This window comes from Equus quagga, chromosome 9, assembly GCF_021613505.1.
Source record: "Equus quagga isolate Etosha38 chromosome 9, UCLA_HA_Equagga_1.0, whole genome shotgun sequence".
Classification (NCBI taxonomy): domain Eukaryota; kingdom Metazoa; phylum Chordata; class Mammalia; order Perissodactyla; family Equidae; genus Equus; species Equus quagga.
In genome coordinates, this window is record NC_060275.1 from 56907216 (window position 1) to 56933066 (window position 25851).

Consider the following 25851-nt stretch of genomic DNA (forward strand, 5'->3'; position numbering starts at 1 on the left):
TTCCACCTCACATAACGCAGTGACTTCTCAGATTGCTTTCTGGCATTTAGCCTTCCTCCCTCACAGTCCCAGGGATTCAGCACATAGAAGCAGCTCTCTATGGAGAGTTGGGTCTGTATTTAATGTTAAATATTAATAGAGGTCAATAGAATATTGAAAATTTTTATCTTTGGCTTATGAAAAAGGCTTGACATTGTAGTATAACAGCACAGATTTATTTATTTGTTTGTCCTGTTTCCCATATTAAATTTTAGATATTCAGAGAAATAAGTTAGGTTCTTTTTCTTTTCTGATAGTATATGGTAGAAAATTTGACCCTGAGAACTCCTTCCAGGATGCTTGGGAAAGGAGACAGTACTGCTTGCAGAAGAAGCAAAAAGCATCTTGACGTCTTCCAATCGCTGTGAAGTTTTTCATTCCTTTTAAGTACTTTGTGATCTTTTGTGGAGATGTCGATCTTTGTCTTGCTTCCCTTGAGTTTGGAAATAACTAGGAAACTATTCACTATTGGACTTGAATGTCACTTACAAGAAATCTTTTTTTATTGTTTCCTTAAGGTGCTCTTTCTAGCTTTGTTAAAAACTTTCGCCCCCTTTATGCTTTGAAATATTGACTTCTGCCATTTAGAATCCTGAAGCATCCCGTCGGAAGGTTTTCCAAGTATGTAGGTATGTGTGCGTGCCTGTGCGTGTGCGTGTGCGCGCGTGTGTGTGTATGCGCATGCGTGCGTGGGTGCACAGGCTCCGTCGCGTGTCCGTGAAGGGTCCTGGCCGCCATGTTGGATGTGGTGCTGCGTTGCAGGACAGCGTTGGCTGAGGGTGGCCTTGTCCTAGTTTCTTCATAGATGGTTCTGGCCTTTATAAGCTTAGGACACGGAGCTTTTGAATTTTGCAGCCTGAAGAACTCGAGCCAAAACAGCAAGGGAGATGGGAAACCTGTGTGTTGCATAGCTTTAGGCAGATGCACTGAAAGGTTTTCTGGGTTGAAGGGCGAGGCAGAACGGGAAGAGCCCTGGCGTGGGGCCCCTTCTCTGAAAGTCTGCGGCTGTCCTCTGCCGCCTTGTCGGCGCAGACCTCGGAGGCCCAGAGGAGGCCTGTGTGGGAGCCCGCTTGGTCTGCCTTCGTCCATTCGCCGCACCCTCGAGGGGTTTTGGGGACAGGGTCTGTTTGAAGAGCCTGGCCGCCTCAGCCGTCCTCCAGGAAAGACCGCTTGTCTGGTCCTTGGTGCTGCAGAAGAGATGATTTGCGGGCGTGGCCGTCGCCATGCCTTATTTCTTCCCAGCAAGCAGAATGGGACGTGTTTCACTGTTGCATCTGCTTTGAAGAGGTCCCTCGTTTCTATTTTTGGAACGGAAAACTCTGCTAGAAGTAAGCCAGACAGCGGACAGACGGCGTCTGGCTTCGAGATCCCTCTCCTTCCTCCCGGCCGGCTTAGTGTCTGCTGGGAGTTGCCCAAAGCCGCCCTTTCCGTGTTTTGAGAGGCACCCGATGAAATGGTTGCTCATGCTTTGTTAAGAAACATCTTGTCAGACTCCTGGTGGCCCAGTGGCTGGACCTTGCGTGTGTCCACACCGCCGTCGGCTTTGTGGAGGGTGGTGTGCATCACTCCCTGGGCTCTGTAGGGAGGCTGCTGGCAGTGCTACCTGCCCGCGGGCCCTTCCCCGGGACAAGCTCAGGTGGTGAGAGAGCAGATCCTTGGGCAGGGCACCTGGTCAGTATTTCTTGGTGTCAGTTTACTCTGAAATAATTCAGCCCCAGGAGAGAAAGATATCAGAACAAAATCCGTGCGGAATTTATGAGTTGAATGAAGGCACACGTGCATTTTATGTCGTGAAAATGACACGTCACAAAAATCTATGCCTGTTACTGCATCTACGGTGGGAGTGTGGGTTCATCCTAAGTATCCCCTCAACATTTCTGAAAAATGACGTAGAGCAAGAATAGTTTTGGGAAGGGAGCCTCTGTTTTTTATTTTCCTTAATCTCTTTCTGTAAGACTAATGTAAATTACCTACTGCTTTGTGTTTTTTCCTATTCCAGTTTATAATTTCTATGAAATGGCTCTCTCCTCTTGTCTGCAGACGTCATTGTGTTTTAAATGGCTTCACTTCACAGGAACCAGTCACCAGCGGGAGCCAGTCCTGTTTCAGAGAAAGGAAGGAAGCGTGCAGCCAGGTTCCTCTCTTAACGTTTGTCTGAAACAAATGTCTTCCTTTACCTCAAAGAGAAAATGAGAATGTTGTTAAGATTGAGAGTAAATGTGCCTCACTTCCGTTTTGATTTTTCAGACTTCACCACTCATGTATCCCCTTCTTGGTGCTAGGGAGGTCCTTGCTGCATGTTACTTTTCAGGAATACCTGCCCTCTGCGTCTTCTTGCTGTGCTTCTCACCAATTCATGGTTCCCAAACTGCAGCCACTGAACCTACAGTGCTGCGTAAACTGCTGGAAATGTGTCAGGAACATGGCATTCAGGAGATGGTTTGGGACTAGTGAGATCATCAGCTGCAGAGGACCATACTTTATCACTTTGGAAAGCCACGCATGGATTCCTCAAATGCTTCAAGCATTGGGGAATGGTATGTATATGAGGGACTCTGCCAGCACCTTCTGTGAACGCCTGTGATTATTAATTCTCTTCAGTTTCTTTCTCTTGAGGGAACCATTCTTTTGAAGGCTTAATTTCCTTTGGGGAGGCCATAATATTAATGCTCAGTCTTCTTTCTCTGAAGCACTGGACTTTGTGTTGAGCTGTGTTTTGTGAGATTATGGAAAAGGCATGCACTTACTAGAACTGAGGGTGGAGGGAACTGGGTGGAGTCTATCATCTAGGCTTGTTTCTTCCTCTGCACAGGGAGGGGTTGACTCAGTGACTCCTCCAGTTACCTGCTGTGGCTCGTTGGCTGTTTTCACTCGTAGAGATGGGCCCAAGAGAGTTAAAATTATGCTGAGAAGAAGAGTTGAGTTTATTGAAATTCTCTGTCTCGTATGTCATGGAACTGGTGTTTTTAGTTTTTCTTGGCTTGAATGTGACAACTCTGCTGCCTGAGAGGCCGAGTACCAGGGGATAAACCTTGGAGAGAATGTTCAGATTTGCTGAGTGATTTATGAAGGAGTCGGAATATATAATAAGATCCTGAATATAGATTTCAGGAGAGTATGATAGGTTTCTGTAATGAGTGAAGTTTTTATTTTGTACTCTCAAGTAACTTAACTTATTTGAATATTTTAAAATATCCTTTCTATTAAATCAGTCCTTTCAAAATCTAAAGTAGACACAACTTTAGTCACAGTCTTCTTTATAATAAAAAACAATTTATCACTTAAGGATAGTAGAAACAATATATTTAAGTATTGAACTTTCATTTTAAACAGAGCTTAAATAAAATCTTGCTTAGAAGAATTAAAAATCATCAATTTAAAAAGAAAAATTTCTTAAAGAATTTTAGAAATAGGTTGTCAAGAAGTTGGATTAGCATTTTGTTTCAAAATTAGAGCTGGGTTATTTGACCCATATAGGTTTTTCCATTTTGGTTGGGAATGAATTATTGATATGAATGGAAAATTAAGAACAAGTCACAAATTCTTACTTTGGAAAATTTCTTAGGGAATGTTTTTTAACCTTCAGCTGTTAGCTAAATGTCAGAGAAGTGGCGAGGATATTTGGCAAAAGTAGTAACTGCTGAGGAACGTTTCTAAGCACTGACTCAGGTTCACAGGTAAATGCAATAACCAGTACTGGAGAAATTGTATATTCTTCATCTGGGGTTAGAGCGTGATGCTAAGTGTCTGCTACCTCTTTTGAAATTAATTTTGGGGCTCTGATCTCTGCTTTGAAGGCTTGCATAAGTTCTGTTGCTTTAGCCTTATTGAAGTAACTAGAGATTGACAAATCATAACCCTTTTAATTTGGCTTATTTCAAAAAAAGTGTTAAGGGCCTCCCATGTGCCACATACTCTGCAAAGTCTTGGGGGTGCCAGGATGATGGTGATGTGGTTCTTGCCCACAAGGAGCTCATTGTCAAGTAGGAGAAATGAATTTTCACTTATGGATGGATGAGGCAGGTAGGGAAGGCTGTTTTGATGTAATAGTTGTGTATGCGTTTAGTATACACATATGTGTTTTGTATATTTCTATACTTAATTACTAAAGTGAATTTGTTTTCTGTTGCTGCATAACAAATTACTATAAATTTAGTAGCTTAAACCAATCCCCATATATTATCTCACAGTTTCCATGGGTCAGGAGTCTGGTCATGGCTTAGCTGGTTCTCTTCTCAGGATCTCAGAAGGCTGCAATCAAGGTGTCGGCCTGGCTGTGTTCTTATCTGGAGGTGTGAGTGGGGAAGAACCGATTTCTAAGCTCATTCAGGTTGTTAGCAGAATTCATTTCCTTTTAGCTGTAGGACTGATGTCCCTGTTTCCTTGCTGGCTGCCAGCTGGAAGCCTGCTCTCAGCTCCTCGAGGCCTCTGCAGTTCCTTGCCATGTGGCTCCCTCACAGTCCCTGTCACGAAATGGCAGCTCACTTCTTCAAAGCCAGAAAGGGAGTCTCTCAATCTCTAGTCTGCTGAGCTGTAGTCTTAATAGTATAACTTAATTAAGGGAGTGATATCCTGTTACTCTCACCATATTCTGTTGGTTAGAAGCGAGTCACAGGTTCTGCCTGCACTCAAGAGGAGGGGATTATACAAAGATGTGACCCTTTGAGGGTCACCATAGAATTCTGCCTACCACGGTACATTTCTGGTTATTCCACTGACTTCTTTTCCCCAGAAATCTGAGCATTTGAGTCCTACAAAGACTGAAGAGAGCAGTCCCAGTTAAGAAATAAAAACAATCGTCTGGAAAACCAGAAGTAGATTGTTTTCTTCTCTCAGTAGGTAGAAAATAGAAGAAGTAAATAATGTTTGTAGGTTCACAGTATTGATAGGAAGGAGTTACATAAAAACAGTGATTTGTTTGGGTTATGAGTTTGGGGTGGACCTCCACAGGAATCTCACAAGATCCTCTGGCTAGCCACAGTTATTTTTTATCCGGATGTCTTAGCATTGGCTGCTCACTCTGCAGTGACATATGGCAGGAACATGCTTTGAGGGACAAGTCTCCTGGAGGGTACACAGCAGCGTACACAAGCTAGACAGATGGAGGCTTATTCAACCTTGGACAGGAGTGTAATACTGCACATTGGCAGGCTAGGTGCTGAGAGGTTGTGGTATCTGAGGCAGAGCTGACTGAGTTTACCTGAAACTGCTTTGTAAGGTGCGAAGCGGTTACCTGATGTGACCTGGAATGGTGTGGTGCACACGGAGTATACTCATCAATCTGGAATGAAGATGCTGGTGACAGATTGTGTAAACTGGAACTAGACAAAGTCTGGAGCACCAAATGGGAGGATGTTCTACCAACTGGGTGGAGGGGAGGTGTAAAGATGGCCTTGCAGACAGAATCTTGGATGTCATCACCCTAGCTTAGGTCTTCACCATGCAGGAGTCAGTTCTGCTCTCACAAAATTAAGACGTGTGTTTCATGGGAGGGAAAAGGTGCTACTGGGCCTGCCTTCTTTTACAGTTAAGGGTCGGGTGGATCTGTGTGGTTGGGAGATAATTTGGATTGTTAAGAAAGAAAATGTTCTTTTTACAGCCATACTTAGGGTGTCTGTGATTAAAAAAACTCCCAAAATCCAATAAAGACATTGTCTATTATTTGTTTGTGGCTTCTCATTGAAGAAAAGCCCTGTGTGTTTGGAGGAACAAGTATGTATCATTTAATTGGAAGATGAGAACTTGATGAGTTCAGTCACATCCCTTACCCCAGATTTTTTGCTGTAATTCTCTCTTCCTTCTCTTTATTGTTTGATGCTTATCTTTGTGTTCTTATTTTATTCATTTTGGCATTTGTGCCTTTTATTGTGACAGTCCTCAAATAGTTTTTGCAACTTGGGGAAGAGGATAATGCAATAAGAGAAACCAGGAAATGGTTCACTGAAATTCTTTTTTTTCTTTTAGCAGCTTAAGCTCTACATTTGTAACATCCAACTGCTGTCTCTTGATTGGACCATTTTCAAGAACTGATACCAGTTTTCATACAGCTTAAAAGGTGAGTAGACTTAAGACTCTTCTCTTTGATAGTGTTTGTGAAGCAGAGCTTGTCACAGCACTAACTGTTCTGAGATGGTGTTCCTCTCAAGAAAGTCTTACCAACTTATAGATGCAAAGACTCTCTTACTAATTTATCTTTTTCTGAAAGGAGGAAGGTTACATGATATCAGATTAAGTATGACTTTTCTTTTTTGTTTAATACACAAGTAGACTCACATTGGGCTGTAAATGTATATAAAACACATATTTGTAGATTTTAATAAAATACCTGAAGAAAAATAATCTTGCTGTTCAGCTTGTGTTTATTGCTGAGACTGAGCATTTAATACCCAGATACGTTATTTCTCATTCTAAACTCTTTGTTTTGCTTGGTTTCCTACTTCATAAAATGGGGATAATAATTGGATTGCCATGAGAAATAAATAAGCCACTATGCTTAATACAATACCTGGCATATAGTACACACTAAATAAATTTCAGTTCCTTTCTCTCTCTTAGCTGTTGTGACATCAAGTGAGCAAGTTTTTCTTTATCTGTATCGGTAGCACATGTGGTCTATACTATGAAGTAGGGGTTGACCTCCTAATTTACTGCATTTGGTTTTACATTTGCGTGCTGTATGTTTCTTTTTGGAGGGTGAGGTGTAAGTGGCTGGGCCTTGGGGTATCTGGAAGTAGAAGCTTAGATGACACCTATGTGTTTTGGTCATCTCTGGACATCCTCAGACCCAAAACCCTATTTGGAGCCAGCCCCAGTGGGGGACAGTCAGTGAAGGTGCTGGGAGGGTACCAGGAGCACCCTGCCGTGCATCAGCTTGCCCATCACCAGCTTTTCACTTTAGGCATGCCTCTCCATCTCTCTGTGCCTCTATTTTGTCAACTCTTAAGTGATTCCTGTCCTGCCTGATTGCCAGGCTGTGGGGAACATCAAATGAAGAAATATATGAGAGTCTTCAGGAAAGTAAGAAAATCTGTGGAATATAAGGTGGATCTTTTCCCTAAATTTTTAATATGCTAGGTATGACTCATTGTTCATGTTAAATTCCTTACTAGAGTGCAAGCTTTGTAAGGTCAGGAATCTCCCTCCCTCCCACTTATTTTTTCCTCCAGGGCCTAAAACAGTGCCTGGCATGTAGGAGGAGTTCAATAAAACTTTTGTCAAATGAATTGATGAGTATCTGCCCTGGAGGAGCTCTCAGTGCATATCCAAGCCTTTTTATTTTTGTTTGCTGTTGGAAATAGATGAGGCAGTTGGAGAATCAGGAGAGATTTAATGTGCTTCCTCACTGAGGCATACAGATTCTTGAATTTAAATGGATTTTGCACAGTTTGGAACCTTCTTAAAATTATAGGTGCTAAGAAGCCTGCAGTACGTAACAAACCACATACCCTGAGTCAGTGTTGTGTGCAATTCCACTGTATTGCTGAGTGTGTGCTGTTCTTATGTGTTTCTTTCTTAAGTGGATTTTACTTATGAGATATCTGAAAACTTGGAGCCCATTTGATAGGCTCTCACAGGTTGAGTGGTAAGCTTTCCCAGGGAGCATTCAGGTTGTGCACTTCGTGGATGTTCAGTGACTGATGAAATACTTCTCATTCATGTGTTCTATATTACCTGACAGGACAGCCTGATGTTTGAGAATCCCTTATCTTCCTGACTTGTTGAGTGTTGATGAGTTGCCTTGTTTTTCTTCCATAATTTGGCACACCCACCGCCAGCTTAACATGGGAGGCGGCCACTCATCTCTACGCGGGCTGAAGAGTATAGGCACAGTTTAGTTTCTCTTCCATCATCTCAGATACAGTCCTTTTTGATTTTACCCACCAAAAACTAAAACTGTCTTCAAGTAGAATTTTGCTAGGTAACTGAACACACCACTGGACCCTAAGAACTATGCAGCTTGATTTACAAAATGTTGACAAAAATAGAAATAATTCTTGCAAATTACTTAAGTACCTGATTTCCCCCTATGTATGGGGTTACCTCATTCTGTCAGCTATTTTAAGCAACTTTCAAAATTGGTAACAGAAAACTTTTTCTTGACTACATTACTGTATGTGAATGTTAAGTAAAATACAAAGCTCTGTTGCTCCTTCTGAACATCATGGTGGTTAAAGAACACATCCCTGTCTGCGGAACTACGTGTTGCTTTGTGCATCTTGGGTCATTGTCAGGCACATTTTTGGATTCTGAGGTGTTATAAGAACTTTCACACCTCTAAAATAGGTTCTTACAGCTGAGTGTCTTGGAGTTTATATTTGCTCTGTTACTTGTAAAATTCTGTCCCTTAAAGCTCACAGCTGGACCGTGAAACTTTCCTAAGTGCTGATAAGATGGACAGGTGGCATTGCCACTCTGCTCCGTCTGCTTGGCTGAGAAGGCCCAAGGAGGTCTGGATTTTTGCATTAACTGCAGAATGTCCTGTCTTACTGTACAGTGGATTTTTTTGAATTTGGTTTTAAAATGGGGTTGGGTCCCCGTGTTTAGGTTGTCATTAATGTATTTTAAAATTTTAACCTCACATTTGTAAGGTCTAGTCAGAAACATGGCCTTTGGCTCAAATTCTGTCCTTGCCACTTTTATTCATATTGTTACTCTGGCAAGTCCTAACCCTCTCAGAGTCTTAGCTTTTCTCATCTTTAAATGGGCTAATGTTTGTCTTGTGGAATAATTGTGAAGATGCCTAATTCAGCTTTTGATGCACAGTTGGAACTCAATAAAATGTCAGTTATTATTTTCCATCCAAATGCTAGCTCTTACCCAGGGACCATGTGCTGGCAGGATCAGAGGAAGAGAGAGTGCAGGGGCACAGATCTCTCTGTCCTCTTTCAGGACTAAGGAGGTTAGCTGGGGAATTTCATGAGGCATCTTGCTGGAGCCAGATGTGGTGGAATGCTGGTGCTGATGCCTCGATTGAGCACAACGCTGCTGGAATGTAGGTGAAGAAATCATTAATTTAAACTTTTTGCACCATTTTCTGTCTTCTTCATGGGAGAGGATGAAACCTCAGACTTAGATCTGGTTGGCTCTCTGCCCAGATGAGAGAGGTTCAATTGGGGAAAAGTCCCACCTCCCTTTTAGTTTCCTTCAGAGTCCTTAAGGGATGGGAAGTGGATGGTGAGGACCAGGGAGCCATGCGAAAGTCTTCCAGTGTGAGACCTGTTGTCCCAGTGGGGAGATGCTCCAGCAATTAAAAAATAGCCTTAGATACAGGTGATGCATCCTCTACCTGAACTTCCTGTCTTTGTGTTAAGTTTAAACTTTTAAGGTAAATCAAAGAGGACCAGTAGTGCTGGGAGAAGCATCACCTTTGAGTGTAGGTCCCTGCTATCTACAATGGTAAATAAAACAAAGCTTATTTCTCCAGATGTATCTTTAACACTGTACCACAAAATAGATTAAACTGTGAAAATGTGATCAAACAAAAACATTGGGAGCTATAGTGTAAATGACCAGATTGTTCTGAGGCTTCCCTAACTTGAAGGAGGTTTTAAACTCCGCCTTACACTTGGGCTAGGATCATTCAGGAGCTGCACTTAGACTTCCTGTCTGTGTGAGGAGCTGGGCAGTGGTGGGTTGGTGCCTCTTTGGCCTTCCAGGTTGTCGTGAGGGAAGTGATGCCAAGGTTCCCAGTGGGAGGGTTCCTGGGACAGATTCCAGGTGGACTAGTTCTAGGGTCCCCTTTGGCTTCTGAAAGAGTTTCTAGGTTCTCTAGGCCTCATTCAGGCCCTCCTACCTCCTCTCTCTCCTCCCTCCCTTCTGCGCGCTCCATGTCTGTGCAGAGTCAAGGGACTCAGATCTGAGCTCCATCTCACTATCTTCCCCTCATTCTTCAACTTTAAGGTTAAGAGTGGCACTGAGAAAAAATGAAACTCAGCAAGGACATCAGGGATGCTGAGTGCAATGTTTGAATTAGGAAAAGCCAGCAATGCAGAGAGGAAGGCCAGCAGGCGGGAATACCACTTTAAAGGCTGGGAACAGAAAATCGTTACTTCTGTCATTTCTGTCTATGGCCTGGGAACTTGGAAATTTTCTCTGCCTATTTGTTGAATTCTGTCTTACTATTAGACCATATTATTTTCTTATTAAGTAGACATTCAGAGTGGTATTAGGAAAACACATTTACGTTTCACTTTAAAATCAAACATGCTAGCAGCTTCATTAGTCAGTGCCTAGCACAGTAGTGTCAAACTGCTAAAAAGCTAGCAAATTTTCCACCTAAAAATTTTGTGGGGGAGGTAAACGTGGGGGGCGTGGGGGAAGAGTATAAAAATAAACCTTTCAGAGATTCTGGGTTGCTTGGTGGCATGTGTATTTTTCCATGGTGCAGGAGGTTAGAAATAGCATTGCTTTTTATGGGATTCTCAGCAGCAGCTCAAAAATTTGGCTTCGTGGGCTCGATTTCTCTGTGTGGATGAGGCAGCTTCTGCAGCTTGTAGGGTGGGGGGCAGTGCCTGGCAACACACTCTGGCACCGTCTCTGTCTGTCTTCCTGCCTCCCTGCCCCCTGCTTGGTGTCACCCGGATGAACAGCACTCAAGTGTAAAATGTGCTTACCAAGGTCATGTTCTTGTGATAACTTGCCTGTGGCAACTGATGCCAGTCGTAACAGACTGAGTCTCAGCGGTCCCCATAAAGTCACATTGGTACATGTGTGAGGGCAGTCACTGGGAGCAGGTGTCATAATCTGGAAGGAGGGGTGTCCTTCAGGGCTGCTGCGTGTCAGACTGGCTGAAGCTCTTGAGCCTAGGTGAGATGACCCTCCCTTAGAGTCTTGATATCAGCAAGGTGGACAGGGCCACTCCTTCAAAAGGAGTCCTTATGGATTCTTGAAATTTGTTAGAGTTACATAATTCTTACAAGTGGAGATAGGCTGCCTGAGTGTTTCTCACATTCAGTGTAGAAAGAAAATGGAAGGAGGCGGCCACTAGGACAGAAGTTTCCAAGCCCCAGGGGACCCAGGAGATATGTGAATTACTTGAAATTGTGCCTGTTCCTGCAGAGAAAGCGAGAACTTTGATGGGATTCTCAGTAAAGTTTTGACCTCCAAAAAGGTTAAGAGCATTTGCAGTAGAGCATGAGAATGTGAAGTTCATTTAACTTGGAAAAATCATTTTGGAAATGTAATGAGTGTAGGCTGAGGGACATGTTGACAGGACTGAGGATTGTCGACAGGATTTGGAGAGGACAAGCAGAGGGAGAAGAGAGATCCAGTTATAAATTGTGTAACCCAACAACCCAAAAGGGGACTGTCGGAGTTTTCCACTGGGGTTTTTCTTTGTAGACTTTCTTATTGAACTACATATAATATTTCGTTTTTGTATTGGGGATGATTCCTGCTGAAGGCTGCTTGTTGATGCATGGTTAACTTTGCAAGCTCAGTGCTTGGGAGAAGTGCTTGTTGTTGATGGGGTGTCTGGGTCTGTGTGGATTCAGCCTGATCTTTACTAAACAATTTCCTCCTCCTTTTCCTGGGATCTGCTTTGCCATGGTTCTCCACATTTTTCTGTACTAGGGGATTCCAGTAGGGAAGTCAAGGGACACACTTGTTTAGAGGATAGTAGAGGAAGCCTCAGACTATGAGTGCTTCATCTCAGCTTTCACAATATGCTGTGAGCTTTGGGGCTCTTCACTTGTGCTCTCATACAGTGCCTTCAGTCTGACCGGGCAAGTCATGTTTGGGAGACAGGATTGCTGAATAAGTGTAAGATAATTTACAGATACAAGGCATTACAGCTGCCAAATGATCATGTAGGAGAGAGTGCCTAGGACGGGTCAGGAGTGGTGCTCACACTGCCTAGGCAGCATATTCTACTTAGGAACAGAAGTTTTTCTCTTGAGACCACGGATGTAGCTAGAGGAGCAGGGAAGCCATGGTGTGCTGGGCTTGTCAGTTACCACGATCACTTCTCTGTCTTCCAGAGTGGAGTGTAAGGTGGTGCTTTGGAGATGGGGCATTGGGGCAGGGAGGACTCATCCTAAACGCTCTGCAACCTGAGTCTACGTTTACTTTTTTAAAGTTCCAAAGCTGTTACTAAAGTTCCAAAGCTATTACCTGTTATGCAGTTTCTGTTCTGTTCTATTTTACCCATGCTGTTACATTCTATAATGATGATGCTTTTGGCATTCTTGATTTCTAGACTTGGATTGAGCTGCATTTACCTAGTGCAGTGACTGGGCAGGAGTTCTACGTCTTGTGGTGTTGATGTTAGTGTGGCAACTGCCACACGTCCCATCACTTCACTCCTCATGTCTCTGTATGCCCATTGATTTCATAAAAATAAGAAAATGTGCTGAGATTCTTGAATCATTTGAGAAAAAGTTGTTTCATGGGTCCAGGTGGGTTTTTGAACTGTTTTTTAGTGCTTTGCAAGATATAAGGGTGCTTTTGAGTCATCATTAAAAGAACTTATTACCAATTAGTATTGTGATATTTAAGTCGGGTACCTATTTTCTGATCTTTAATTGGTTCTCAAGTGTCTGCTCTTCTTTTTAAAAATTGTGACAAAATATACATAACATGGAGAATTTGGAACCCTTGTGCACTTCTGGTGGGAATGAAAAAATGGTATAGTTGCTATAGAAAACAGTATATTTTAACAATTTTTAAGTGTACAGTTCAGTGGTGTTAAGTGCATTCACATTGTCATGCAACTGTCACCATTATCCATCCCCAGAACTATCTTGAAAAACTCAAACTCTGTATCCATTAAATACTAACTTCCCATTCCCCCTGCCCGTAGCCCCTGGCAACCACTGTTCTCTTTTCTGTCTCTATGATCTTAACTACTCTAGATACCTCATATAAGTGGCGTCATACTGTATTTGTGTTTTTGTGACTGTCTTTTTTCACTTAGCACAATGTCCTCAAGGTTCATCCATGTTGTAGCATATGTCAGAATTTCCTTCCTTTTTAAGGCTGAATAATATTCCATTGAATGGATATACCACATTTTGTTTATTCATCTGTTGAGTGGACACTTGGCTTTGGCTATTGTGAATATTGCTGCTATGAATATGGATGTCCAAATATTTCTTCCAGTCTTTGCTTTTAGTTCTTTTGGGTATCCTCATTTTTTTTTAATTAAACTCCCAAAACTTTTTATTTTTATTTTTATTCTTTGTGAGGAAGATTGATGCTGAGCTAAAATCTGTTGCCAATCTTCCTCTATTTTATGTGGAATGCTGCCACAGCATGGCTTGACGAGTGGTGCTAGGTGCATGCCTGGGATCCGAATCTATGAACCCCGGGCCAATGAAGCAGAGCACACGAACTTAACTACTACACCACCGAGCTGGCCCCCCAAAACTTATTTTTTTAAAGCACACTCTCAGACACCATTAGGAATCCAAAAGAAAGGTATACTGAAGTATAGAGGTGATCTACTTGAAACTACAAGATTTACAAATATGAACTAAGTAAAAGAAAGTAAAAGACAGAACAGAATTGAGAGCTATACTTTATCCTAGAGGTAATAAATACTATTAGAGGCCAGCAACCCTCTAGGACATGTTTCTGAGTGAGGCTTAATCTTTAGACAAGACTCCGGGTAGGGCCAGATAACCAACTTCTAGGAACAACCCACTTTGCCTTCAAGTTACTCTTGTGTTGTCAGGGCTGCTGATATGGGAGACCGTCAGAAAACGTGAAGAAATGGAAAAATGGGAAAATTTCTAGTCAGACTCTTGTTTTTCCTGAAAATTGGAAAAATTTTAAGTTGTGATCTTTTAAGGCTAATAATACATTATTTATGATAAGAATTCCTCAAGGTTTTTACTGGAATGATTTCTAACAATCAGATACAGTAGGAAGGTTTTCATATTAAGTTTACAGTATCAAATCTTTGCAGTGCCTTCTGGGTAGAATGGCAGCTTGTAAGGCTAGGCTCACCCTTAGCCAATCTTCTATGCCTCCATTCTCTTTAGTGCATGGAATGCCGCATCAAATCAAGAAATAAAACTAGAATGTGAGAGGATAGAGAAGCTCGTCTCAGTCTGGGCACACCTTGGCTTTCAAAAGTATATGAAGATACTTATAAGTCACCAAGACAAAGAAGCTGTTGTTGGAAGAGGAGCAATGGGAAAGAAGGATCATAACCATCTTGTGATAAAATTATCTTTAACACACACATATAGAGCTCCTGCTATGTGCTAGGCACTCTGTACAGTATTTGGGCACAAAGATGAATGGGAAACGGGCCCTGCCTTATAGAGGGACTCATGATCTGATGGAGGAGACCCACAAGTATGTCCTTGGTCATAGTCCACAGTGACGTGCTCAGCATGTTGTGCTGAGGGGACCCAGAGCAGAGATATACCTATCTAGGAAGGTTTGTGGATACGCTCACTGAGGTGGTGACATTTGAAGTGGGTCTTAGAGCATGAACTGTAGTTTTCAAGGTGGAAAAATATAAGGAGAGAGCATTCTGAGCACAGGGAAAGGCTCATGCAAATGCAGGATGTGAGAAAACTAACAGTATATTAGGGGAATAGCAGATGCAGCTGGGATGTAGGGTGCTTGAGAAAGAAGGTGAGAGATAGAGATAAGATTGGAAAACAAAGTAGGGGCCAGACCATAAAGTATTTGAATACTGTACATAGATTATCCTCTGCTGTAGGAGTAACATTTTGGGCTTTTCAGGGACGATGATGTCATTAGATACGTGTTTAGGCAAGTTGAGTCTGGTGGCCGTGGCTAGGAGTGAGTGGAAGGGAGAGACAAGCTGAGAAGACCAGCCAGAAAGAATAGTGAGGAGGCTCTTAGCAGAAGTGAAAAGGCCTGAATTAGGCAGCAGTGACAGAGAAGAGGGCCTGGAGCAAGGAGGCCCTGGGTGTGCCCATTGAGCGAATGTGGGTTCCAAAATGACTTTTGGGTTTTAGTCCTGGGTAAATGAGAAGATGGTATGAGCAGAGAGAGGCAGCCTGAGAACTGGAGCTCACTTGGGGTGAGACTCACTGACTGACACACCTTTAGGACCTCTGTTGAGACATGGCTAGAGATCAGTTAGACAGCAGTCTGAAGCCACAAGAGATTGTCACTACAAAATAGAAATTTGGGGGTTGTCGGCCTATGGCAAGATCATCCCAAGATGAAGAACAAGTAAGAGAGCAGGTCTTCTGAAAAGGGCCTGAAGGCCGCAAGTATATGACTTAAGAAGTGTTACTATAATGGCGATGATCTATTCTGTTGTTAGGTTTTTGTCTGTCTCTCACAAGTTGTCAGAAAGCAGTTGTTGAGCTTTAACATTTAGTACTGTGTATCCTTTTAACTCATCAGTACAGCCTTAGAGATTTAGCCCTTGGTATACGTATTATCCAAAGTATTTCCTGTCTATGCCTGGATGCCTTGGGCCTGTTGCAACTCATGCTCACTCTTACATATATCATCTAAAAAAAATTACCCAACATAGTATATATTACAGAAAGTCTTCAGTTTGGGTGATTTTGGCTAGTGAACTCCTGGTTTCAAAATCCCCTGAAGTAATATCTTGTCTTGTTCCTATAACTACTCAGAAGTACTTTTAAGCATTTCACCTCATTTGTCGATCATACCTCAATGAAGCTGGAAAAAAGAAAGAATTTTACTCCATCTCTACGTGCAGTTGGAAAGATTTCACTGTTGATTTTCTGCCATTAGAAATTGGGAACACTGAAAAGCTTTGTAATCAATCTTCTTTCACAAATCCATTTTAATGAATATTATGTATTAATACATGACCAAAGGTAAGGATAAAATGGGTTTTGTGTTCTCTGTCTCCTGTGTTGGATCTGATATAGAGATGTGAGAAATGAGCCCTTGCTTTACTTTGGATGGTGGATGAGGAGGTAGGGACATCTTTTGGATAAATAATCTACTCTTGGCCTGTGCGTACTCATTACAGTCTTGTCTCAGGCCCTGGCTGTGATGACTTGAGTTTTTTGAGCGGGCTCATACATTTTCTCCACCATCCGCTCTCAAATTATGGAGAGGAGCAACCAAATTCTTATTACTGTTACTAGTCTGATTTCATATGGAAGTTAGTATGGGCGAGTAGAGAGAGAAACACTTATTGTGAGGAGTGGACTTAATCTAAATTAAAATAAGATGATTGAATATTTATTTCAGAGAAAGTGCTAGTAATTAATATAAACTTCCTGCAATTGAGAATAATTAATAGAAGATCAATTAAAAAAACACCGGTGACATTGGTTCAATGAAGAGAAAAATGTTAAAAACCTTATATCAAAGGAGGCAAAGAGATTAAGGCAAAATGTACCTGCATAGCTAGTTTTAATTTAATCATTTGAGTTTTTAGGAAATCTAATATAGACCTAGAAGCCATCAGATAAATGACCAGGTACTATTATCATTATCTCCAAAATAATTATTCTGTGAAGATGATGGAGTTGGAATAATTACCAATTTATATCCCTCTCACATTTTGAACTAAAGATTTACTTCTGTAGCACTTCTAATTGTGTTCTGTGGGGCTTTTTAAAATTGATAAACTATAGCAGTTTTATAATTTCTTAACTAAATGTAAGTAGAATATAACCCACATCATGTTAGCCCAAATTACACCAGTAAAGTCTATTCCATATCTGTTTAAAGGACAAGAGTTTATTGAAACTGAAAGATTTACTTTGACCATCCATATTAGAGTTGTTTACATGAAAATTATCTCAAGTTTACACAAAGGAAAATTTAATGACAGGATCAGATATACACCTTTGGCTATTTCACTAAAATATTGTTGAAGTAATACAGTTTCAATAATCTTTAAAAAAAGGGATCCATAAATGAATTAATGCAATACTGTATTGTGTCTACAAATGAAAAATGGCTTAGAAACTAATTCTACAAGGTGAATTAAGGGCTATAATAACGATCCCACCAACCTTGGCGATAGACCGTACTTTCTGCTCTTTGGCGACACTAACAAACCAGAGATGCCTACTGATACAACTGTCCTACTTAGAAGCATTTAAAACACCACCTAGAAAAAAATAAGCAAGTATGGAGCTTTGGCAGAAGAACTAAGACACTCTGGAAACAGAGCAGCATCCAAGCCTTTGGACATTTTGGCAGTTGGGGGCTTTTAGAATCACCAGTTGGACTTCATAAGGAGCTCGGGCTCTGCTCTGCTTTGCAACAATTCAGAATGCTCTGCTGCTTGATATTTTCCACATTACTGTAAGGGTCCTAACACTGGACCTGTATAGTAGTTGTTTTGAATGTGCTCTGAACTCGTATTATATTATTCTGAGTTCTAAAAGTAAAATAATTTCATTCCAGAGTGTGTAATGGTTTACTTCTTAGGGACTGAAATCACATCATATTCATTTTCCCATTTGTCCCTACTGTATAGATGGAAACTGAGGAAATGAGAGATTATATGAGGCATATAATAGTATTTGTGATAACTTTTACAGTGTTAGAAAGGATTAATAGAGTATTGTAGATTGCAGCACATTGAACTGTTCAAAGATTGATAAATCTGTCAATATAAATAAGATTTAGTACGACTAGTTGGCTAATTAATTGTCTAATCACTTAAATTTAAAGCTTCCAGAGTGTCGTCTGTCTTTAATTTACAGTTGAATAAAAAACATTGACTCCATCTTTTGGGATCTTTAGTTTTTGGTGGAGAAAGCATAAATAAGACTATGATTAAGAATTGCTAGTTGTCCAGTGTAATACTTTGCAAAGTGAAAGACATTTAAATCATTGGTAAAATCATCTGGGGTCCATCTGTCCCTGTCTTAGAGAGCTCTGCTCACCTGCAAACACAGCTGTGTGCAGTCCTGAGCCATGAAGACTGCCATGGAGAGAGAGGTATGGAGAGACCAGCTGGATTGCAGATCACCAGTTGTAAACTCTTTGCTAAACTTGACTACTTGAGCCTAGAAGGGTGAAGAATCATGCTCAAGAATAGGCTTCCTCCTACCTATAGAAGAACCAGAGTCTGTCTCAGCCTTTCATATGAACGTTGGGAGATCACGTGAGAGGTGCAGCAGCTTCTGGGGGAACATTCTGTATGTTTGGTTTGGGACGACGAGACTGATTCCTTGCTCTGCATGTGTATCTTTCCCACATCCAGTTGTATAGTTTTTATACATTGGTAGATGTGGTGGGCTCAGGAGCTGGGTGGAGCTACACCCCCAGGGAAGACCTTCAGTCGTCCTAACTGAATGTGGCTGGAGGAGAAAGCAGGGTCCTGACACTTGATGGGCCTCCTCGTTGTTGATGGAGGCATCCGTTCCTTCTGCTGATTATCATCAAACTGGATGACTTTGTTTCCCCGTGATTCTCAGGCACCTCGGTCACATGATCCTTGAAGAGAAAGAGGAACTGGGGATTCCTTCCTGTTCATGGTTCTCCATAGAAAAGTGTTAATACTTTGGGTAGCTAAAATGTTTAGCTCGTAGTCAATGTGATGGCTAATTCTGTGTGTCAACTTGACTGGGGCAAAGGGTGCCCAGTTTAAACATTTCTGGGTGTATCTGTGAGAGCGTTTCCAGATGAGATTAGCATTTGAGTTGGTGGACTCAGTAAAGTAGATTGCTTTACTGAGTAGATGGATATTATCCAATCTGTTGAAGGCCTGCATAGAACAAAAGGTGGAGGAAGGATGACTTTGCCCCTTTTGCTTCCTGCTGGCCTCTTTCCGTTGTGACATTGGTCTTCTCCTGCTTTTGGACTGGGATTTGCACCATTGGTTCCCCTGGTTCTCAGGCCTTTGGACTTGGACTGAAATTACACTAGTAGCTTTTCTGTGTGTGTGTGTGTATGTGTGTGTGTGTATGTGTGTATCCTTTTGGTTCTATATCTCTGGAGAACCCTAACTAATAAAGTCAGTTTAAGAATTTGTAGCAGCAGCCTCTTCATTAATCTGCTTTTGTTTATAATCTAAGCATTCTCCTACTATCGCAACATTTATGTCTTTGGGTATCTAACTTATTCTGGATAAAATAATCCTGAACCCATTAGAACACTATCCAACTTTTGATTGGCCAGAAGAATTGATAGCTATTAAATATTCCATTTATTTGCTTTCTTCATTTTTCTCTTTTTAAAAAATTTACTCTCCAGGCAGATATTCTTAAACAAAAAGATTTGGGTTTGTTTTAGGTTATCTTTTTTATGCCTTATTCTTGTATTAATACGTGCATATTTTCTTTTTTGATAAGAAGCAAAATCAGGATATCTTGAAAGAGTTTTTTTTGTCCACCATCAGATGTGTGACTTATTCCTTATTTGTTCCTTATTTGTGGGCAGCAGCAAAACACTTACTGAGATGTAAAACGAATTAGAAGTCAAGCGCTGGGTGTGTTCTAAGAAGTTAGAGTATACCTGAAAAATGAACCAGACTTCTATTCCTGAGTTTAAACTGTAGCTGATTTATGCCAACCTTTGCCTCTAAGTTAGGAGGGCACAGTCTACATGAGGACTGTCATCACCAGTAACAGTGAGCAGACCTGGAGACCATGGCTTTTGAGAGACAGCTCACACAGCGGACAGATCCGGATCTGTTGTGACACACTGGGATTTTAATTTCCTGAGGCTAACTAAACTCTGAGGTATTTCCTCAGTTTATAGGCAGTAAAAACCTGAGCAAAACTAAAATGGACTATCAAGACTGCGTGGAGTTTGGGCCTCTGAGTCACAGCAAAATAGCCCCTCGAGAGAGTATGTCTGAATAGTGACATACACATCCACTGCTCCTCTCCTCCTCTCCTCAGCCAGTCTGTGTTTGCTGACATGTTTATACCTCTCTGACTGAGGCTCAGTCTGTTGTGCTCCGGAAAACAAAACGATAAATGATAGAATCAGCAGCAGAGCTCTCTCTGCCACCAAAAGGAGCATCTGAAGGCAAAATCAATTGTTAGTTTTTTTCATTCATTTATACATTCACTCATTTATTTATTCATTAAATAATTGTTGAGTACTTGTTGATTGAAATCATAAAATATTAGTCCTCGCAAAAGCTTTTTACAACTTGAGTTGTATAGTTGCAGAAGCTGAGACTCAAGACAGCTGCAATAATTTGCTCATGGTTGCAGAGCTTGTAAACGGAGACGCAAGGACCTGACTCAGGTCTCTGGGTCCCTAGTACGCCTTTCACCTCATCACAAGCTCAGCCCTTCTTTCTCCCACAGCAAACCTTGTAGACTGGCCTGGTCTGAATCGCAGCTGATTTACTTCAAACCTTAGCAACTAAGGTCTTAAGAGTCTCAGGAACAAGGAGGGTTACATTTACTATAAATGTGATTTATCTTTAAGAACTACTGAATTTTAACAAAGCAGTGTTTCTAGGAATAAAAATGTGCCATCTCATGACCATTGTAATTTTCTTTTGCATTCTTAAGCTTATAATTCTTTTTTTTGAAGACTGCTTTTTATGCCTGAGATTAGGTGTCCAAAGCAGAGGCCACAGCATAGCGATTTTCCTGTTTACCAGGGACATATTGCCCCCAAATCTGTTGGGCTAGCTGATTAGGTTACTTTTTGAGCCAGCCAGATGAAATTTTGGAAAATGTCCCAGTAAAACAAAATTTACCCTTCTAGGCTACCGAAAGAAGTGCTAGACATTGGGGTTTGTAGTTTAGTCAGTCTGCATGCATTTGTTGTATGCCGTCCAAGGGCTCAGCAGATAACAAGGAAGCAGTGTGGGATTCAGAAATTTCCTGGCCCAAGGAGCTATTTGGCTACAATTTGGATAGTGGAGTGGATGGAGACAATCATAAAGCATTTCTGAAGGCCTGATGTTTTTCTTGGTTCATTGTCTTAGATGTTTCGAAAGCATGTGGCAAACAATAACAGCAATGTTGAGTATACCTTGATGTGAACATGCTTTATCTGTGGATTGACTGCTGACATTATTCCTGGGTATGTTCTGTGCTTTTTTGTGATTCTGTGACCCATACTCTATTCCTGCTGCTTTCTCCAGCTAATTCAAATGATGATGTGCCTTGAGATGACTATAGGTCAGGGAAGTTTGAGTTATGAAATCTTTTTAGCATCCAGAAATATTCTAGACATTCTCCAATCTTTATGTTTTGGGATACCCTTCACAATATCAAATGAAATGAAACATCTCCAGTTGAATTTTGAGAAAGGAGAGAGGATACTCTTGGGGTAAGTTTTCTCATGCCCAGTTCTTCTCCAAAATTTAAAATTGAAATGTTGAAAACCTTTAAAAATCATGCCTCCAGGTGAAGAAATTGAAGCCTAAGAGGGCTACATGGTTGATTGAATATCACGAAGCGTGGAAAGTGGAGATTTCTTGGTTTCTGCTTTCTCCACCTAATTTAGCTCTCCACTTGATTTAGCAGCACATTGTTTTCTGGTTGTTACACGGAGGATTTATTTTGCAATAAATGAGGCAGCAATAAATTGCCTTCTACTTTGGGGGAGATCAACAGTCCTGATACAGGTTTTTTCATTTGCTACCCCTTTACTTGTTCCTTGGTACCTCTGATGTACAAAGGCCACTGGAGAGAGATCTGGGATCTTTCCAATCCAGGGGACACTCAGGAATGGAATGATGAATGACCAAGGCAGTGTGGAGATCAATTCTGGATGTTGGTGAGGATGCTCCTGGGGCAAGCGTACTTTGGTTCTGGGGCTTGGGCACCCCATCAAAGGAATACTGTGAACCTTCACTCTTGACTTCTTAACTTTTAAGGTGGACACATGGTGAAAATATAAACCTGAAATCACTGGTTTAGATCTTGGCGAAGTTAGAAATTTTTTGACAATCTTTGAAGCATTGGAGCATGGGTTGGCATTCCTTGTAATTCAATTTTACATTCCTTCTATGGCCTCTATCGAATTAAATAAGTTTTCTATTTTTGGAAAACTGATCGTTTTGTGGACGTAATAATTTAGCAGAGTGGGTAGAGGCAGAGGAGACGTTATTTCTAGGTTGCTGCTGGGAAGCTTTTACCATATAGTCAAACTGTAGTTGATCTCATGTGTTACTATATGTGTTTGTGTGTTTTCTGTAAGTTAGTAGTTTGTGATTATTTTATGGCTTCTGTTTCCCCTCTATGGCCCCAGAACAGATACTGAAATTATTTAAGTTTGGATGCGTGAAGAGAACACCTACTCATGTAGAAGTTATGCAAATATATGCAAATCATAGACTAATAAATTGGCTTGGCTGGACTGGAATATTGTAATGTACCCACCCTTCATTGCCATCATAGAAGAACTATGAAAGTACAGTTATCTTATGGTTCATTTGTGGATTAAATCTTAAATTTAGAATACTTTTTCTTTTAAAAAATCTGACTGCTTCACTAAGTGAGAAGTCTTGGATGAATGTCACCTTCCTTCGTTTTTTCATGTTGCATGTGAATTTTCAGGTGTTAGTATTACCTCATTAGTCATTGTAACCTCTGCTGATCACTCTTTGAAGCTACTTCTAAAATTTACCTTTAAACTTTTTTTTAATACTGCATTTTACCTTGCTTTAAGTCCCAGAGAATCATATGTTAATGGCACTGTCCAAAACTAGGCATATCTGTCCTCTTTAGGGATCTTGTAGGAGTTAGGCTCACAGGCCTCTGGGGGCTGGAGGAGTCCTTTAGTAAAAGTTTAGTGGTAGCTTTTTCTAAATTCATGCTAAATTATTTCTGAGGTTGGAATGACAGATTTGTCCTAGAGATTCTCCTTTAATTCTATATAGTAGGCTGAGAAATGTACATGTTAAATGCTAGTTTCTGCCCCTGATAAAAGGACTGATAATGGTCAAGGTGACTGTCACTTGGAGGCTGTAGCCTCAGCTACATCAGAAGCACCTGACCAGAAATGGCTTAGATAAGAGATAATTATGATAAATGATCTCTTCTTAAAAAGACTTAATCACTCAATCCGAATACATAGCAAGAGATTTTTGTCATCAAAAAGATGAGGTGTGTGGTAGCTTAAAGCTGTTATTAACAGGAGAGCAAGTTCTGTCTCTTTCTTTAGAAGTGAAAGGGACCAAAGCTATCAAATATATTCAAAAACCTCAATTACAAGTGAATAAATAGAAATTGAAGAGGTTAAGTGACTTGCCTCAGGTCAGACTCTTAGTAAGTGATGGAGCGAACCTTGAAGTGAGAGCTCTTTACTGTAGCCTATACCCCTTTTAGACCTCACCCACACCAGAGGATGTGGCTGGAGGATGTTGTAAGGCCAGCTGAAAGCGATAGTTTTAGTGGTCGCCAGGAAAATTCTGGTTGTACACTTTTTACCTGTTAATTAATGTTAGACCAGCCTACCTGCCTGTTTGAGAGCCAGCCCATTGTGTAGAAGAGTAAAAAATATTTATCTTTTTAGTTTGGTCTCATATGGAATAGCTGAGAGATTGTAGAAAAGCTAAGAAATTTGCAGTACATACTCTCAATGGATATAAAAGTGAATTCTGTCGGATTTGTTCACTGGTCGTTAGAAAATGCTCAGGAATAAAAGAGCACTTTGGTGACTGGCTGGTCAGATTTTAGGGACATGCATGAATATTTTGTAGTAGTCAAGCACAGTGAAAATCAAGCATTTGATTTGTAGGTAAACCCGTCTTGCCCTGAATGAAATGAGTTGTGGAATCTTTGTTTGCAACTGAAGAATTAAGCCAACAGCTTTTCTAAGGGAAGTTGCTTAAACAAGAGTATCTACAGTAGTGAGGCTCCCTGTTGGCATCTGGACTTTGTAGAAACGTGAGATATTTACTCTCTTGCTTGGAATTTTCCCTCATACAAAGGCTTGCCTTCGAAATACCAACGTGTGTAAGCTTGCATAAAGTGGCCAACATCCTGGAAAGCTGTGATGGATCCCGTGACTAGGGAAACTTAGAAATTGATTCTTCTGTAGGATTCCTTCTGTAGAATTATTCCCCCATCAAGCTGCACATGTAGAGATCACGTTGTGCCTGAGCCTGAACCATGGGAACCAGTGGTTCCCACATTTGGAAGTCTGGGTGTGGGCACAGGGCTTCTTCGCCATTTCCCCACGAGTCAGCCTGTAGTTGTGGTATCACCCAGGACTACTAGTAACATTTAAATATCGCTTCACGTATCCAAATAGCTTGTATGTGAGCTTAAACCTGTAGAAGAAAGAGAATGAATTTTAAAGGATCAACTGGCACCTTGAAATGTTTAGCATTGTATACTTAGTGAGTTATGATAGTAGTGGTCTGGTGACTTCCAAGTTGGGAAGAGTGACTTTATGTTGTTGTTTCAGGTAATATATGGAAAGTTTTGTCTCAGCATTTCCAGGCTCTGGCCCAGAAGTGACCAGGATCAATCTTGTAGCCCCCACCATGAGAGGCCAGGGCTCTTCACCTTCCATGTGCCTGTCAGTGAATGGCACTGATGACTGACAGGCCTCCTTTTGTTTTGTTAAGAAATTATAATAGAATTAATGGAAAGTACCCTTTCACTGATGTACATGCAGTTTTGATTTTGAACAGCATCTTATTATTTAATTTAAAACATTTTTAAATAATAAAAGCAAGAATATTTAGAAACAAAGAAAAAGGCAAAAGTCTCCCATGGTTTCATTATTTTCACATAACCCCTCTTTTCCTTTCTGTGCATTTCTTTTCAGTCTTTTAATATTTAAGAATTTTTTAAAGTATCTGCTTTCTGTAAGGTCATAGTCATATAATACAAGGCTATGTGAAAAGTTCATGATCATTGGAGGCAGACAGACCTGGGTTTGATTGTTGGGCCTACCATTTACTAGTTGTGTGACCTTGGGAAAGTTCCTTCACTTCTCTGGATTTTAGTTTCTTCATCTGTAAAATAAGATACCTTAAACTCGCATAGGGTTCTTATAGAGATGAGGGAAATACTGTCCATGTAGTGCCTGGTCTTTTATGGTGTACCATTCACTGCTTAATGTTCTCTCCTAGGCATGTTTTTCATTTTGCTGCCAGGTCTGAAAGGAAATTACTGCCCTGTTTGATAAGAGAAGTCTCCAGTCCCCCATGGCTGGCTGTGGGTGTTCATAGGAGGGGAGGTTAAGACTGAGTGACTCTGGGGCCCTGAGGGTCTCTTCATCTTGGAGGGGCCTTTGATTTGCTAACCTGCGGGTGGAAGAGTGGCACTGGCCCTTTGGTGTTTTCTGGCCTAGTAGAGGTAATATAGCCCTTTCTCTAGTGTCCTATAGAGGCCTGAGACAATTCAACTCTTTACCGGAGCTCCCTGGTAAACTTGGGGACCAGATTGAAGGGAAGTACCTGTTTCAGTTATGGAAACACTGAAATGTCATTTCCCAAACTCCAGAGCCATGATACTGGTGCCAAAATTTCAAGTCTAATGTCGAGTCTCTACCATGCCTATGTGTTATATCTAAGATGATAGACAGACCTTTCTTTGATTGTTCAGATGAGAAGGCGTATGGAGTGGGGCCAAGATTTGGATTAAAGCTGGAAGTAGAGTGGGACCTGTCCTATTCATAGGTGTTGACCAGGAGGACTCCCAGGAGCAGGCATGCAGTGGGCCACATAGGGGCACCTTGGTGTGAGAGGCCTGGCATAGCCATAGAGGAGCCAGGTGGCTGTGGAGGGGCAACCTCCCTGCCACGTTCAGGAGCAGGGCTCTGGTCCTGGGGAGAGATAGTGCAAGAGTGAGGGCATGGTTAGCTTTTAAAGACAGCAGAGATCCCTGGCATTTATCAACAGGAAGTTGGCATTCTGTAGAATCTGGTAGAAATTCACTGGTCTATGGGGCCTGGGCGCCAGGGAGCTTGGATAAAAATGCAGTTTGACCAGAACAGTTCCAGGGCGCA

The 25851-nt window shown here is 41.3% G+C and overlaps 1 protein-coding gene across 15 annotated transcripts in view; it reads left to right on the forward strand.

Moving 5' to 3' along the window:
* LDLRAD4 (low density lipoprotein receptor class A domain containing 4) overlaps positions 1-25851 on the forward strand; it is a 430085-nt gene that overhangs the window by 53915 nt on the left and 350319 nt on the right. For 8 of the 15 annotated variants that reach the window (XM_046670889.1, XM_046670902.1, XM_046670903.1 and 5 more), the window contains exon 2: positions 6004-6094. The gene's annotated coding sequence lies outside the window, so the exon portion shown is untranslated. Of the gene's footprint in view, positions 1-2557; positions 2577-6003; positions 6095-25851 lie in introns of those variants that run through there. The other 7 variants (XM_046670900.1, XM_046670893.1, XM_046670898.1 and 4 more) reach the window with 2 other exon arrangements.